We start from the raw sequence: 15,353 nt of genomic DNA on the forward strand, positions 1-15,353 counted from the left end.
TCTTAACCCGAGGTACTATTTCTGGGTTAGCGGAGTCTGTAACCTGAAGCGTAAGTAACCTGAGGTACCACTGTACACCCAATATGTAGTGAGGGAAACGTACACGGCAGGTTTTATCTGGCCACGCTGAACAGGCAAAACTGTGGGCGGTGTAGTACCCCCATGCTACTGAAGGGTATTCATTCTGAAGACAATTCATGAGAAGCATTTCAGCTTTCGATCTTAACTCGTCGCAGCACAAATGCACCCTGGTACCAGCTAAATGTCAACATTTTAAGGATATGTCAATGCTATGGAAGGCATGCGCATCAGCGTTATGTTTCGAGAACTTTAAGCTGCATACATTACTAAGTCAGACAGGTATTTCCTCTAAAGTACAGTGGTACCTCGGGTTACGTACTTAATTCGTTCCGGAGGTCCATTCTTAACCTGAAGCGTATGTAACCCGAGGTACCACTGTAAGTGAAAGAGGAAAACGGCAGGAGTTAATTTTATAGAGAGAAATTGCTACTAAAAGAGCGTAGCTGAAGAGAAAGAAATAATACGTCCCATAGCAGCAGATCACTTCAGTTTAAAGTCTAGATGTATTTCCCCCCCCTTAAAACTAAGCTGACTGCTCCCTTTTTTTGGGTCTTAGGTTACAAAGGTTGTGTTTGTAGAAGAGTTACAGAACAGAAGCACAAATGCCAAGCAAAGGATTGTTTATTTTAGGTGTCATAATTTGGACCAAACACACAAGAGGTCAGCATACACTCTTAGCCAAGCTTAACTGACAAGTTGCCACATTTTTTCTAAGTGAAACATCCTTCTTACACAAACCTAACATTAAACTGCAATGTACACAGTCGAGGGCTACTTGCATCCACAACAATTCCAAACACACAGCTGGGAAGGCCACACCTGCCTTTTCTAGCACGATAATCAGGAGTGCTGACATCCTGCTTCTTCCTAACTTAATTTGCCACCCGCCCTAAAGTCTGGATTGTATGTGTGAAGCCTAAGTCAAACCTTTGTGAAGACAGCTTGTTCAATAAAGAAACTTGATTGGCAGCCTGTTTTTCCGCCTGCTGCCTTGTCAATTGACACAATGAACAGGAATCATGCAAATAAGCATGAATAGTAATGCACATGGTTGACGTATTGGCTGGCAATATTACTAAGGCACTGAGTCCTGCATATCCAACCAGCCTTCTCTCTTCCCTGTAGTTCCTAAGTGGCGGACAATGGAGGATTTATCTGACATGGCAAGTCACAGAGGGGTAAAAGGTAAAGGACCCCTGGACAGTTACCATATTTTTCGCTCTATAGGACGCACTTTTCCCCCTCCAAAAATTAAGGGGAAATGTGTGTGCGTCCTATGGAGCGAATGCAGGCTCCTTGGCTTCAGCAATAGCAACGCGAAGCCTCCAAAGTGCAGAGGGAGCGCTCCCTCCACGCTCCAGAGGCTTCGCATTGCTTTTGCTGAAGCCTGGAGAGCGACCCCTCTCACTCTCCAGGCTTCAGGGATAGCTGCCTGAAGCCTTCGGAGCGCAGCGCGAGTTCCCGTTGCACTCCGGAGGCTTCAGGTTCCTTTCACTGAAGCCAGGAGAGCTAGACTCTCCTGGCTTCAGCAGAGAAGGAGAGCTGTGCAGCGACCCTTCAGCCAAGCGGGAGGAGCAATGAAAGGGGTTCTGTTTCTCCTACCGCTTCGCTGAAGGGGCGCTGAGCAGAGAGGGGGAGAATTTTTTTTCGTGTTCTCCCCCTCTAAAACAAGGTTCATCCTATGGTCCGGTGCGTCCTATAGAGCGAAAAATACGGTAAGTCCAGTCAAACTTGACTATGGGGTCCAGTGCTCAACTCGCTTCAGGCCGAGGGAGACGGCGTTTGTCTGCAGATATATTTCTGGGTCATGTGGCCAGCATGCCTAAACTGCTTCTGGCACAATGAGAAACCGCGATGAGTGGCAGAGCACACAGAAATGCCGTTTACCTTCCTGCCACAGCAGTACCTATTTATCTACTGGCGTGCTTTTGAAGTGCTAGGTTGGCAGGAGCTGGGACAGAGCAACAGGAGCTCACCCTGTCATGCAGATTCAAACCGCCGACCTTCGGCAAGCCCAAAAGGCTCAGTAGTTTAGACCACAGCACCACCTGCTCCCTACAAGTCACAAAGAGGACAAAGCCAGCCCCTCAGCTTGATATATCCTACGCAGACCCACAAAGCAGTTAAGGAGAAGAAGGTGGACAGGCAGGCTGAAATACAAAACACTATACTGCTTCTCTGTCTCTCTCCACCTCCCTCCAATGAACTCAGTTTGGGGTGGCATAGAAGGTTCCCCCATCCTATTCTTCTCATATCCACTCTGAGGGGAAAGTTAAGCAGAAATAGAGACTGAGGGAGGATTTGAATTACTCCCAGTCTGACTTTCTAACCAGTATATACTGCTGGTTCTCCTGTACTATATAGGCAGATACAGTGGTACCTCTGGTTATGAACTTAATTCGTTCCGGAGGTCCGTTCTTAACCTTGAAACGGTTCTTAACCTGAGGTACCACTTTAGCTAATGGGGCCTCCCGCTGCCACCGCCGCACGAATTCTGTTCTCATCCTAGGACAGAGTTCTTAACCCAAGGTACTACTTCCAGGTTAGCAGAGTCTGTAACCCAAAGTGTTTGTAACCCGAGGTGTTTTTAACCCGAGGTACCACTGTACTTCCTTTTAAAATAGAGGAGGGAAGTGAAGGGAATTATTTGGAATGAGAGAAGTTAGATTAGCAGGTTATGTTTAAAGCTTACAACTTACTGCTTGCTTGTGTCACGCTAACATTTAGTGCCAGTATATCAGAAGGCTTGTAAACTAGTTTTCAAGTATTTACTCAGTCACTGCATACCCATACTAGTTTAAAATACTGGAGACACCTTTAAAATATATTTCAGTTGCATTTACTAGACAGTAATCATTAACATACAGGTCTAGGAAAATAAGTGTCTACCCGACAGGTCATTAAAAGGCCACTTCTAGGAAAACAAAGCAATTCAAAATTAGGTCTAAAATTAGGTTTAAAATTAGGGTGGGGGAGGACTGACACAAAACTACATGTTGAAACTCTTTTAATTACATCACACAGAAAAGCAAAACAAAGGGATATTCACCTTGGTAAGGATTTTTCTGAAGTCCAATTCATGCACTTTAGAGCAATGATTCCACATATTATTGGGGGGGTTTTTTACAGCTATACAGTGGTACCTCAGGTTACAGATGCTTCAGGTTACAGACTCCGCTAACCCAGAAATAGTACCTCGGGTTAAGAACTTTGCTTCGGGATGAGAACAGAAATTGTGCTCCAGGGGCGCGGTGGCAGTGGGAGGCCCCATTAGCTAAAGTGGTGCTTCAGGCTAAGAACATTCAGGTTAAGAACGGACCTCCGGAACGAATTAAGTACTTAACCCAAGGTACCACTGTACTTCAAGACACAGGCACATTCTGCTTACAGCCAAGATAGACATAAAACACTCAGGCCAGATGCCTCTTCTTCAAGATTCCTCTCCAAATTTTTACCTCCTAACCCACTTCTAAATACCTATTTCATATTTCTTACACATCCAAGTATTTCTCATTGCAACAAGTGTATCATCAGAAATGAGGTCTTAGAAAAGCTTTAACAGTCATTGTATAATTTAACAATAACCCAAGTTTCCTTACATTATTATGAGGAAGACATCACCACCGCCCACTCCTAGCAAGGTGTTCCTCACAAGATGCCACACCCTGAAAAACAATCTTGCTGGTAGAAGTAATGAAGCATCCATCCTTTGGGCCTCCCAACCCAACAATTAGCTGATAAGCAGAGATCACTCTTTTCAGGGACATACAGAACTTCAAGCGACTGCAGTGGGAGAAGTGATGTGAGTGTGTAAACGCAGAGTTTTCTTCTTCAGACATAATTACTCATAACTATGTCTACAGCAAGTAAAATTAGCCAATATTCTCCATTTCATTCCTTTTCATAGCACCTGACTGGTCAGGGTAAAAAAAATACATATAGAAAAGTTACTTTTCTGCTACTTAAGAATGTGCCCATAGATTTCACAACAGTTTAGGCTTTACAGAGCTAACAAGCCCTTTGTAGATATTGACTGATCCTATCAGTAACTGAACTAGCACAACCCCGGTCAAAAGTGACCAGGAGCCCAGAGTAAGGAAGCACTTTGCAAAATTCAGCCAAAATACACCAAATGCCTCTACAAGTGGTCCACATTTATAGTTACCCTTAACTATATAACTATATACACTATATACTATATATTATATACTAACTATATACAGATTAATATATCAGCTGATACACCTTCCAAGAACACTCTGCAAAATTCCCCTTCATTAGACATAAACTTTTGAAAAAAAGAAATAAAAAGCCACACTGGTCCATCTCTTGCATGTGTTTACAAGAAAAATGTCAGTTAAACATGTACACTACTAGGAACAAACTAGGTCATGCTTCAAACTGCTCCACTTCAAATCACTTGATACTTTTTATCACTGCAATGTTAAATAACTGTGGAAATTACAAAATTCTTTTGTCCATCTTACTTCCACCAGTCTTCGTCATCAGCGCCAAATAAGAAGGTGAAAGGTTTTTTGTTTTTTTAAAGAAAGGGATCAGATTAACTTCACCCAAGCCAAGAAAACAGGATAGATGTTCAGACCCAGAGTTAGAAAACAGTTGCTCTATCCAGAGCAAAGGCAGAGAATAACATGCCAGGGGGAATCAAATCAAGCAACGCTAGCACAATTAATGGCATCGTGCCATGCAAATAAGGCTGGATAATTGCCTAAGGAAGCAAAAGCAGCATACCTGTTACAAATCATATCAGAAGCTTCCTGCTACTATCAGTAGGGCCGGCAATTCTATATGCTCTTAACTTCAGCCAAACAGCCAAGAGATTTCCTGTCTACCACTAATCTCAAAACTATTCCATGGGACAGCAAGCGCTGAGCAAGCTGCTGTTTATGCAGACATGTGAACAGGAGGTAAAGGATGGTGAGAGAAAACTGGTCCTTAGATAGGCAAGTCATGGGGCCAGGTGAAAACCTTTGGATGTCTCATGCCACCTAAGAAATACAGAGCTGATAGGCGCAACATTGCCTTCTGGCCAGTTCTACTGTCAGATGCAGATGGCGCTGTGGTCTAAACCACTGAGCCTCTTGGGCTTGCCGATCAGAAGGTTGGCGGTTCGAATCCCCACAAGGGAGTGAGCTCCCGTTGCTCTGTCCCAGCTCCTGCCAAAACAGTTCGAAAGCACACCAGTGCAAGTAGATAAATAGGTACCACTGCGGCAGGAAGGTAAACAGCGTTTCAGTGTGTTCTCGTTTCTGTCACAGTGTTCTGTTGCGCCAGAAGTGGTTTAGTCATGCTGGCCACATGGCCCGGAAAGCTGTCTGTGGACAAGCACCAGTTCCCTCAGCCTGAAAGCAAGATGAGCGCCCCAACTCCATAGTTGCCTTTGACTGGACTTAACCGTCCGGGGGTCCTTTACCTTTTTACCTTTACTGGGGGTAAGAGGAAGTCGGCTTCACTATGGTGGAGCAGAGACTAATCAGGATGGATTTTGATGAGTCAAGAGCCATAGCAACCTTACAACAGCTTTCATTCCCAAGACTGCAGTGATCTTGCCAACAGACACATGGCATGACTGATATCCCAGCAGCTACAAATATGCTTGTGGTTTAGAATCTGAAAGAATAGCAGAAATAACCAGGGGACATTGAGTTCCATTCACTTGTTCAATCACCTTGTTGGCATCCATCTGTCTTGAGAGACAATGGAGTGTGCCTCCGGGGGTGAAGACATTAGCAGCACCAAAGTGACCACCCTGGGGCACAAGCCCGGGCAGTGTGTATGGAGGCCCTGGGCTGCCCAGATGACAAGATCCACCTCCCACCCCTCAGCCTCATTGATGTGGTCCAAAGGAAAGCAGAGCAATACGTTTGGCACCAGCTTGGGTCCAGGAGTTGCTGGAAGGAGGCATACAAGATGTCGTGCAACCCTACACACTCTGGATTTGTGTAGGGTTTACTCCTTGGCCTTTTCTTCTCCTGAAGATATCCTGCAAGGCAGTGGAGGTTTAGGATCAGAGGTCCCCTGCATGTGAAGACAGGCAACTGAGTGGATGAGTAGGTCCAACGGTCAAGAGAGTAGTTTCTGCATGTGATGTAGAGGGAAGTGAGGGATAAATGGGGCTCATCAGCCTGGGAAGGTAGCCCATTCAGGAGAAGGTTCCATCACCCATAGCTCCACTTAAAATGTTAATCACATGAAGGTGTCTCTATGAATAGGAGAGGTTGTGCGGGCCCCATCCCCACTGCCTACACACTGAGTGCCAATATGTGTGTAGGAGAAGCCTAGGCACATTGAGCTCAGAGCACATAGCCTTCCACAGTACAGTGGTACCTCGAGTTACAAACGCCTCAGGTTACAAACGCTTCAGGTTACAAACTCCGCTAACCTGGAAGAGTTACCTCGAGTTGAGAACTTTGCCCCAGGATGAGAATGGAAATCGTGTGCCGGCGGCGCAGCGGCAGCAAGAGGCTCCATTAGCGAAAGCACGTCTCTAGTTAAGAACAGTTTCAGGTTAAGAACGGACCTCCGGAACGAATTAAGTTCGTAACTAGAGTTACCACTGTATTTTGTACGCAGTTCCAGCACACGTTTTGCACTACAAGCATAGGCTCCCCCTGTGCAATGTCCATGGTCAACACAGAGATGTTACAGGCAGAAACGTTATGTGATGGTGGGAGCACAGCAACTGGTCCCTGGTCATCATGGGAGAGATCCTTCCATGCAACAAAGGCGACTTCTATCTCTCCATAACAAAACAGTCGTGTGACTTGGCCATACCAAAGTACGATTACGGAGCTCTTCATCGGAACTGCAAATTCAGAAAGGACTCAAAAACAAAGGAATTGTTGAATTCCTATGACTTCAAATGTAACGTGAGTTGTTGGTTTTTTTAAAAAAAAAAACCCGATTGTACCTAGACAACTTACAAGGAAAGCATTCATTTTTCCACCTAATATTTCAGAAGTTGCAACTACTCTTCGAGTTTTTTTATGCATATCAGTTTCAAATTAGGGTAATAAACTGGCTAGATAAGACAGACATGAAAGTGTGATACCCATCAAAGTGTGATTTTAAAAAAAAAAAATCTTCAAAAGAAGGGAGACATCCTGTGGATTAAATTCCAGTTTACATCTTCCAGTTTTGTCATTCATATTCTTAAGCAAAAAATAAAATAAAAATCTGGCGCTATTACTTACTGTTGTTGAAGAAATATGATATTTGAAAGGGGTATAAGGAGATTCTTTCCCCTTGATGCTCAGAAACGTGATGATCTCAGAGGACCTTGTTGAAAACAGACCTGCCACACTTTCCTATATTCTTCCAGCCTTTTGCAAATCTCTAGTGGGAAACGTAATTACTTGAGTCATGTCTCAAATGCCTATTTCTTAATTACTTATTTCTGCTGCGTGTTATTCTTATCTCCAAGTAAATGAGGCATCTCGATTCAGATCCTAGCTAACCCTGAACTTGGGGGATTTAGACTAAAGTTTTCCTACCAATGATTGCTTCCAATTATCTGAAAATCTAGGCAACATAGGTTTCAGTGCAGTTATGCATACTTTTTTTTGGCTGTCCTTGCTACCCCAGCTTGCAAGTTTTCATAATGCTTCAAAGCTGTCGCATTACTGAGATCAGAAGAGGGAAAATACATCTCTGCTTCTCAAGCTGTTGGGGGAATTTAATACCACTGGCCACAGCATCTTCCTGGGCTGGCTCTGTAAGATGGTTATCAGGGATGCTCAACATAAAAAAAACTAAGATGGCCACTGGCCACATCACCTCCTGGCAAACAGAAGGGGAAGAAATGGAGGCAGTGAGAGATTTTACTTTCTTGGGATCCATGATCACTGCAGATGGTGAGAGCAGCCACGAAATCAAAAGACGCCTGCTTCTTGGGAGAAAAGCAATGACAAACCTAGACAGCATCTTAAAAAGCAGAGCCATCACCTTGCCAACAAAGGGTCCATATAGTTAAAGCCATGATTTTCCCAGTATGTATGGAAGTGAGAGTTGGACCATAAAGAAGGCAGATCGCTGAAGAATTGATGCTTTTGAATTATGGTGCTGGAGGAGACTCTTGAGAGTCCCATGGTCTGCAGAAGATCAAACCTCTCCATTCTGAAGGAAATCAGCCCTGAGTGCTCACTGGAAGGACAGATCCTGAAGCTGAGGCTCCAATATTTTGGCCACCTCATGAGAAGACTCCCTGGAAAAGACCCTGATGTTGGGAAAGATTGAGGGCACAAGGAGAAGGGGACGACAGAGGACAAGATGGTTGGACAGTGTTCTCGAAGCTACCAACATGAGTCTGACCAAACTGCGGAAGGCAGGAGTGCCCGGCGTGCTCTGGTCCATGGGGTCACGAAGAGTCGGACACGACTAAACGACTAAAGAACAGCATTTTACACTCTATTCCTGTTCCTCCTTGCAGGGCCATGTCTAGATAGTAGCACTGAGAGATTGTGTCTTAGCTCCATAATCCTTGTGCTTCAACCTTGCTGTGGGGGAATCCCTTGCAATGACCGCAGCAGTGCCTGGAGACAATCAATCAGGTTGTCTATCCACAGCAGTGACCAGAGGAGGAATGACCACTGAGAGGAGCACAGAAAGAAGAAGCACCATGGTATACCTGCATCAGCACAACCGGATGCCTTCATCTGCCCCAACTGCAACAAAACACGCCTCTCCTGTGTTGGTCTCTGCAGCCACAGCAGGAGCTGTCATTCTCCAATGGTTTGACTTCAGCCCTGAAGGGGCATTCTTCCATTGGCTCCCAAGAAAGATGGAGGGCAGCCGGGGGCATGATTCTGTTACCAATGCTACTTAAACATTTGTACAAAGACGTTGGGAGTGGCCCTTAGGAATTTTGTAGCAATTGGAGCAGTATGCTGATGAGCTGATGAAACACAGCTTTATTTCAGCCTAACCTCTGAGTCAGGAGAGGCTGAGAATGGTTTGGAATATTGTCTGGGTGAAGTTGCAGAATGGATGCAAGCTAATAGGTTGAGTGTGAACCCTGAGAAGAAGGGTGGGTACCCAGAAGAATGGTTGTTTGCCTGTTTCAGATGGTGGTAAAGGTAAAGGTAAAGGGACCCCTGACCATTAGGTCCAGTCACAGACAACTCTGGGGTTGCAGCGCTCATCTCGCTTTATAAGCCGAGGGAGCTGGCATTTGTCCGCAGACAGCTCCCGGGTCATGTGGCCAGCATGACTAAGCTGCTTCTGGCGAACCAGAGCAGCGCACAGAAATGCAGTTTACCTTTCCGCAGGAGCGGTACCTATTTATCTTCTTGCACTTTGTGCTTTCAAACTGCTAGGTTGGCAGGAGCAGGGACCGAGCAACGGGATGGTGTTTCAGATGGTGTTACTCTCCTAAGAATAGGTTCAATTTCAGAAGGTTTGGCAGGGGGAGTACTCCTGGAACTATCTCCTTCACTTGAGGCTCAAGCAGTGCTCAAAATCAGCTAGGCACCAAGCTCATTTTGCACCTGGCTTTCGACCAGTTGTGGCCAGGAGAAGACACCATTAGGAAAGAGGTCGGAATAGGTCAATATATACCGTATGTGGACTGTCCCTGGATCAAGTAACTTTTCTTCTCTAAGTTCTTGAGAGCCAGTGTGGTGTAGTGGTTAAGAGCGGTAGTCTCATAATCTGGGGAACCGGGTTCGCGTCTCCGCTCCTCCACATGCAGCTGCTGGGTGACCTTGGGCCAGTCACACTTCTCTGAAGTCTCTCAGCCCCACTCACCTCACAGAGTGTTTGTTGTGGGGGAGGAAGGGAAAGGAGAATGTTAGCCGCTTTGAGACTCCTTAAAGGGAGTGAAAGGCGAGATATCAAATCCAAACTCTTCTTCTTCTTCAAAGTGCTTAACTGAGCTCAGATGAACTAGCCAGATGTTTAACTGAGAATCAAGCACAGTCAGTCCATAATTTGAAAAATAAGACTTTAGGGCCATCTTGCCCCAAAATGGCAACTAGATATTCCATTTTGGCAACTGCAACCTTGGTTTTTTAAGGAGCCATTTAAAAGGTAAAGGTAAAGGACCCCTGACAATTACGTCCAGTCAAAGTCGACTCTGGGGTTGCGGCGCTCATCTCGCTTTACAGGCCAAGGGAGCTGGCGTTTGTCTGCAGACAATTTTTGCGGGTCATGTGGCCAGTATGACTAAGCCACTTCTGGTGCAATGTAACACCAAGACCAAAGCAGCGCACAGAAAAGCCATTTACCTTCCCACCAGAGCGTTACCTATTTATCTACTTGCACTTTTTGGCGTGCTTTCGAACTGCTAGGTTGGCAGGAGCAGGGACCGAGCAACGGGAGCTCACCCCATTGCGGGGATTCGAACCGCCGACCTTCTGATCGGCAAGTCCAAGAGGCTCAGTGGTTTAGACCACAGCACCACCCGCATCCCTATGGAGCCATTTGGCACCTAGCTTATATATCTGCATTTCTAACACTCGTCAAAAAGCCTCAGTGGCTAGGAGTGCCTTCTACCAACTATGGCTGGTGTGCAAGCTATGGCTTTTCTTAGGCAGGAATCGCCTGGCCATAGTACCGTATTTTTTGCACCATAACACTCACTTTTTTACTCCTAGAAAGTAAGGGGAAATGTCTGTGCGTGTTATAGAGCGAATGCCTGCAGGTGACGGGGGGGGGGGATCTGCTGCAGTCGTGAGCAGAGGATCCATGGTTCCCCTTCCTTCCCTCCTCCGTGGTTACAAAGCATGGATCCACATGGATCCTCAGGATTTTTGCATCGGGCTACTCCAAACTCACTGTCAGATCACATGTCTGTGGCCACAGCATGAACCACAAAAATCATATATCCACTATTTCGTTTAGAATATTTTTTTTCTTGTTTTCCTCCTCTAAAAACTACGTGCGTGTTATGGTCTGGTGCGTGTTATAGAGCGAAAAATACGGTAATTCATGCATTGGTAACTTCAAGACTTGATTACTGCAGTGCACTCTATGAGAGGCTACCCTTGCACTTGGTCTGGAGCTCGAGCTGAGGCAAAATGCTGAAGCCACACTGTTGATGGGAACAGACAACCGGCAGCACATAACATATGGGCAGTCAGTACAGCCTTTAAGCACTGGTGTTATCGGGCCAAGTTCAAGCTCAGTTGGTTAGAGCATGTTGCTGATAATGCCAAGGTTGCAGGTTCGATCCCCATATGGGACAGCTGCATATTCCTGCATTGCAGGGGGTTGGACTAGATGATCCTCAGTGTCCCTTCCAACTATACAATTCTATGATTAATTTACATGGACCACAACAACCTGGGTTTAGGAGACTTTAAGGACTGCCTGATCCATTATACCCCCTGCCCAGTTACTGAGACCTTGGTTAGTTTATCACAGCACTGAAGAGAGATGTGAAGTACAGTGGTACCTCGGGTTACATACGCTTCAGGTTACATACGCTTCAGGTTACAGACTCTGCTAACTCAGAAATAGTGCTTCAGGTTAAGAACTTTGCTTCAGGATGAGAACAGAAATTGTGCTCCAGCGGTGCGGCGCCAGCAGGAGGCCCCATTAGCCAAAGTGGTGCTTCAGGTTAAGAACAGTTTCAGGTTAAGAACGGACCTCCGGAACAAATTAACTACTTAACCCGAGGTACCACTGTACACTGCAAAAAACCCAAAAACACCCCACCCTGGAAATCCAACATAAAACAAAAAATGCATAGCTAGAATTCGGAAATGTGTCCTTGTCTACCTAGAAATGGTTTCCTTTGTGATAAGCGTTTCATTTAGATGGCTCCGATGCAATTTCAGTTTAATGACTCTAATGCAATTTAACCACAGTACATTAAGCTCATGCCTGATCCCTCTCCCTAAGCAATAAATGTCACCAAAATATGAATTGTTTTCACACTGTTACTGCAACAGTGCTTAAAGACTATGATCTGAGGGTGAGACCTTGAGATGGATAACATAAAACCACACTGGAACTGTGTCATGAGCCAGTCGGCATCAGGTAAATTTGCAAAAGCACAATTGATGCAACCAATGACAAACGGAAATGCAGCTTGTTTAAGGTCACTGTTCAATACTCTGCCTTGAGATTCTGGGGCATGTTTTTCTTTCTTTTACAGCTCTGTATTCTTCATGCATTATATTTCAAAAAGAATCATACAAGCACAGGGTTATCTCCAACCCCACATGATTCCTGCATGGTAAAATATGAGGACTCCTACAATTGCCAAAAGAAACTTAGCACTACAAGTGGGAGCGGGGGGGGGGGGGGCGGGGAGTTTCTATACAGAACTGAAGAGAAACAATTCTGGCTAAAGAATGCACGAAACAACAATGCTCTGCACATTCCATTGAAGTGTTCAAGACTCCTTTGCACCACTTATGTAACACAAAAACTCCTAAAATAAATACCTCCCTTTTTTCCAGGGAAGTTATTTCAGTTACTCTGAGAAATTTAAGGAAGAGTAAGATAAGGGTAGTAAGTCAAATTTTCACAAACCCAACCCCCACCCCCCAATTTACATGTGTTCAATATGTGCATGACTGCACACACACACACACACACACACACTGCTCCAAACCCGAAAGCGACAGGAAAACATCACAAAAAGGAGCAGGGCAGGGATGGAACAGGGACTTTTCCAATGGTGTTTCAAATGTATGCAATTTCACTAAACACACGGTGCCTTGGAACGTAACCCCGCGTAAATGGGGGGTTGCGTGTACAGCAATTAACATTAACAAAACAGCCATAGCAACATACATATTGTTAGCACCACTAATGTAGTTGTTTCTTTTGTCAAAGACTAACATACAGCACTGAAATTATTAATATTATTGGCATAGAATGAAGTCAAGTACAGTGGTACCTCGGGTTACATACGCTTCAGGTTACATACGATTCAGGTTACAGACTCCGCTAACCCAGAAATATTACCTCAGGTTAAGAACTTTGCTTCAGGATGAGAACAGAAATCGTGCAGCAGCAGCGCGGCGGCAGCAGGAGGCCCCATTAGCTAAAGTGGTGCTTCAGGTTAAGAACAGTTTCAGGTTAAGAACAGACCTCCAGAATAAATTAAGTACTTAACCAGAGGTACCACTGTATACATGGACAACCAAAACAAGGATACCCAACGTTGGGACTAAAAGTATCCTGCCTAGGAAGTTTTCTGTGAGCATCAGCTTATTAACTGCTCTACTATACAGATGTGCCAGACCAACAGAGACCAATTTGGGGAAAACCTCTCCTTTGAAACAGGATTTGACAAAGCAATGATTCACATAATGGAGGGCTGGTCACCTAGAGCCTTGTTAGATTCACAGACAATGGTAGTCTGGCATATGGAGGGAAAGGATCATGACTCGAACAGTTCACCTGTCTGACTTTGCAATTTTGTGGGAACAAGAAAAAACTATTTCTACATGGTTTCAGAAGACAGTGATCCTAGAATTGCTAAGCAAGGGTGGTAGGGGGCATGAAAGTCACCTAGGCCAAAGTGTGGTTCCCAGGATCCCAACATTCCCAAATAAAATAAGCCGAGAGAAGGAATATCAGGGTGCGTCATGACTAAGATGCTTGTGGAGTAAGGAATTAAAATTAGCATACATGCCCAAATGGCTGAAGTAAATGACTAAATGATTTTTTTTTGGGGGGGGGGTTCAGATGAGTAGCTCACTATTGCGTTTTGCAGAAACATAAAACGTTGCAGAGTAATTACTAGTGTTAAATACAAAGGATGGGAGATGTGTACATCAACTCACTTCTAAAACTGCAGGAATTTTCAAGTTCCACCTCCACGTCTTTTGAGGAACTCGTAAGCTGAGTAACTTTCTTGGAAATGGATCAAAACTCTAGCAAGAAGAAAATTAGGTAATACTGGTGGCCACCCACATATTGTTGCATTTGTGTGTTTTTCTAATGTAATTATTTCTGAATTATTAAAGAACAGCCATTGATTTATGCCATAAATGTTATGGCTTTCACTGTCAAGCAGGTTTAGTCCTTACTGAAAGCTCTGTAGGTATGCTACCCTCATGTTGTGTATGTCACTTTAATTCAAGGACTTTTCAAATCAAAGACAGGGCTTTAATGGGACACTGGAGCCAGCATCCCAGAGCAAATAATCAATAACATTTAGTAAAACACTGCATCCACAAGGGTTATTTGAGAAGGCAAAGGAAATATGGTGCACATCTCAGTTCAAACCGTTATATTTCTTTAGCCCCATTATTTGCACTGATAAAATACATTTCAGCTCATTCATCAATAAAGTGCTTGCGAATACAGAAATGAATTCTACGTACTTTAAAACATTAGCTCTGGTCCCCAACTTTAAAATATTGAAGCACATCCTTAAACACCAGGCTTCAATATAAGCTTGTAGACAAGACATTCATGACAGATGGAGTCAAATTGTGCATGGAGATGACACACTTGAGTTAATCTAAGCCCTTTTAATAATTGATCTTCTCTAGAATATCATTTACATTTCACATCTTCCCTTATGGCTTAGATACCAAAAGTTCCTGTTTTCTTGAAAATTCACAACCCTTTTTCTATAAATACAGCTGCAATGCAATTACTCATCCCATTTGCTCTTCAATAGAGAAATGACAACCAGCACTGACAATGATTTCAGCCTAGCCCGTTCAGACCATCTGTTAAAAGTCAACCCCCTAGTGCTTGCAAGACCAACACCAGACTACATGTTTTTAAACTGAACAGCTACTGGGTTGTGGATCCAGTTTGGGCAAACCCCAAATCCCAAACCAAAGCAAGATGCTTAAGACCTCTTTCAAAGCGAAGCACTCTAAAGCAAAGTGGGCTGGCTGCGAAACTTTCTGCATATATTGGAGCAGCTATCAAAGCCCCAATGGATGCCACCAGAGCAGTCATGCCGTCAGCTTTTACAGCTGTTCCTATATACCGGGAGTAAAGGTAAAAGGTAAATGACCCCTGGACAGTTGAATCCAGTCAAAGGTGACTATGGGGCACGGCACTCATCTTGCTTTCAAACCAAAGGAGCCAGCGTTTGTCCACAGACAGCTTTCCGGGTCATGCAGCCAGAATGACTAAACAGCTTCAGGCACAACAGAACACAATGACGGAGGCCAGAGTGCATGGAAATGCTGTTTACCTTGCCACAGCAGTACCTACTTATCTACTTGCACTGGTATGCTTTTGAACTGCTAGGTTGGCAGAAGCTGACCCCACTGCGCAGATTTGAACTGCCGACCTTCCGATTAGCAAGCCCAAGAGGCTCAGTGATTTAG

The 15,353-nt window shown here is 44.6% G+C and overlaps 1 protein-coding gene across 5 annotated transcripts in view; it reads right to left on the reverse strand.

Annotated features, from left to right (window-relative positions):
- The window catches only part of MYO1B (myosin IB), a 158,769-nt gene that overhangs the window by 127,587 nt on the left and 15,829 nt on the right, over positions 1–15,353 (reverse strand). The window lies entirely within an intron of this gene.

This window comes from Podarcis pityusensis (genome assembly GCF_964106645.2).
Source record: "Podarcis pityusensis genome assembly, chromosome: 1".
NCBI classification, from domain to species: Eukaryota; Metazoa; Chordata; class Lepidosauria; order Squamata; family Lacertidae; genus Podarcis; species Podarcis pityusensis.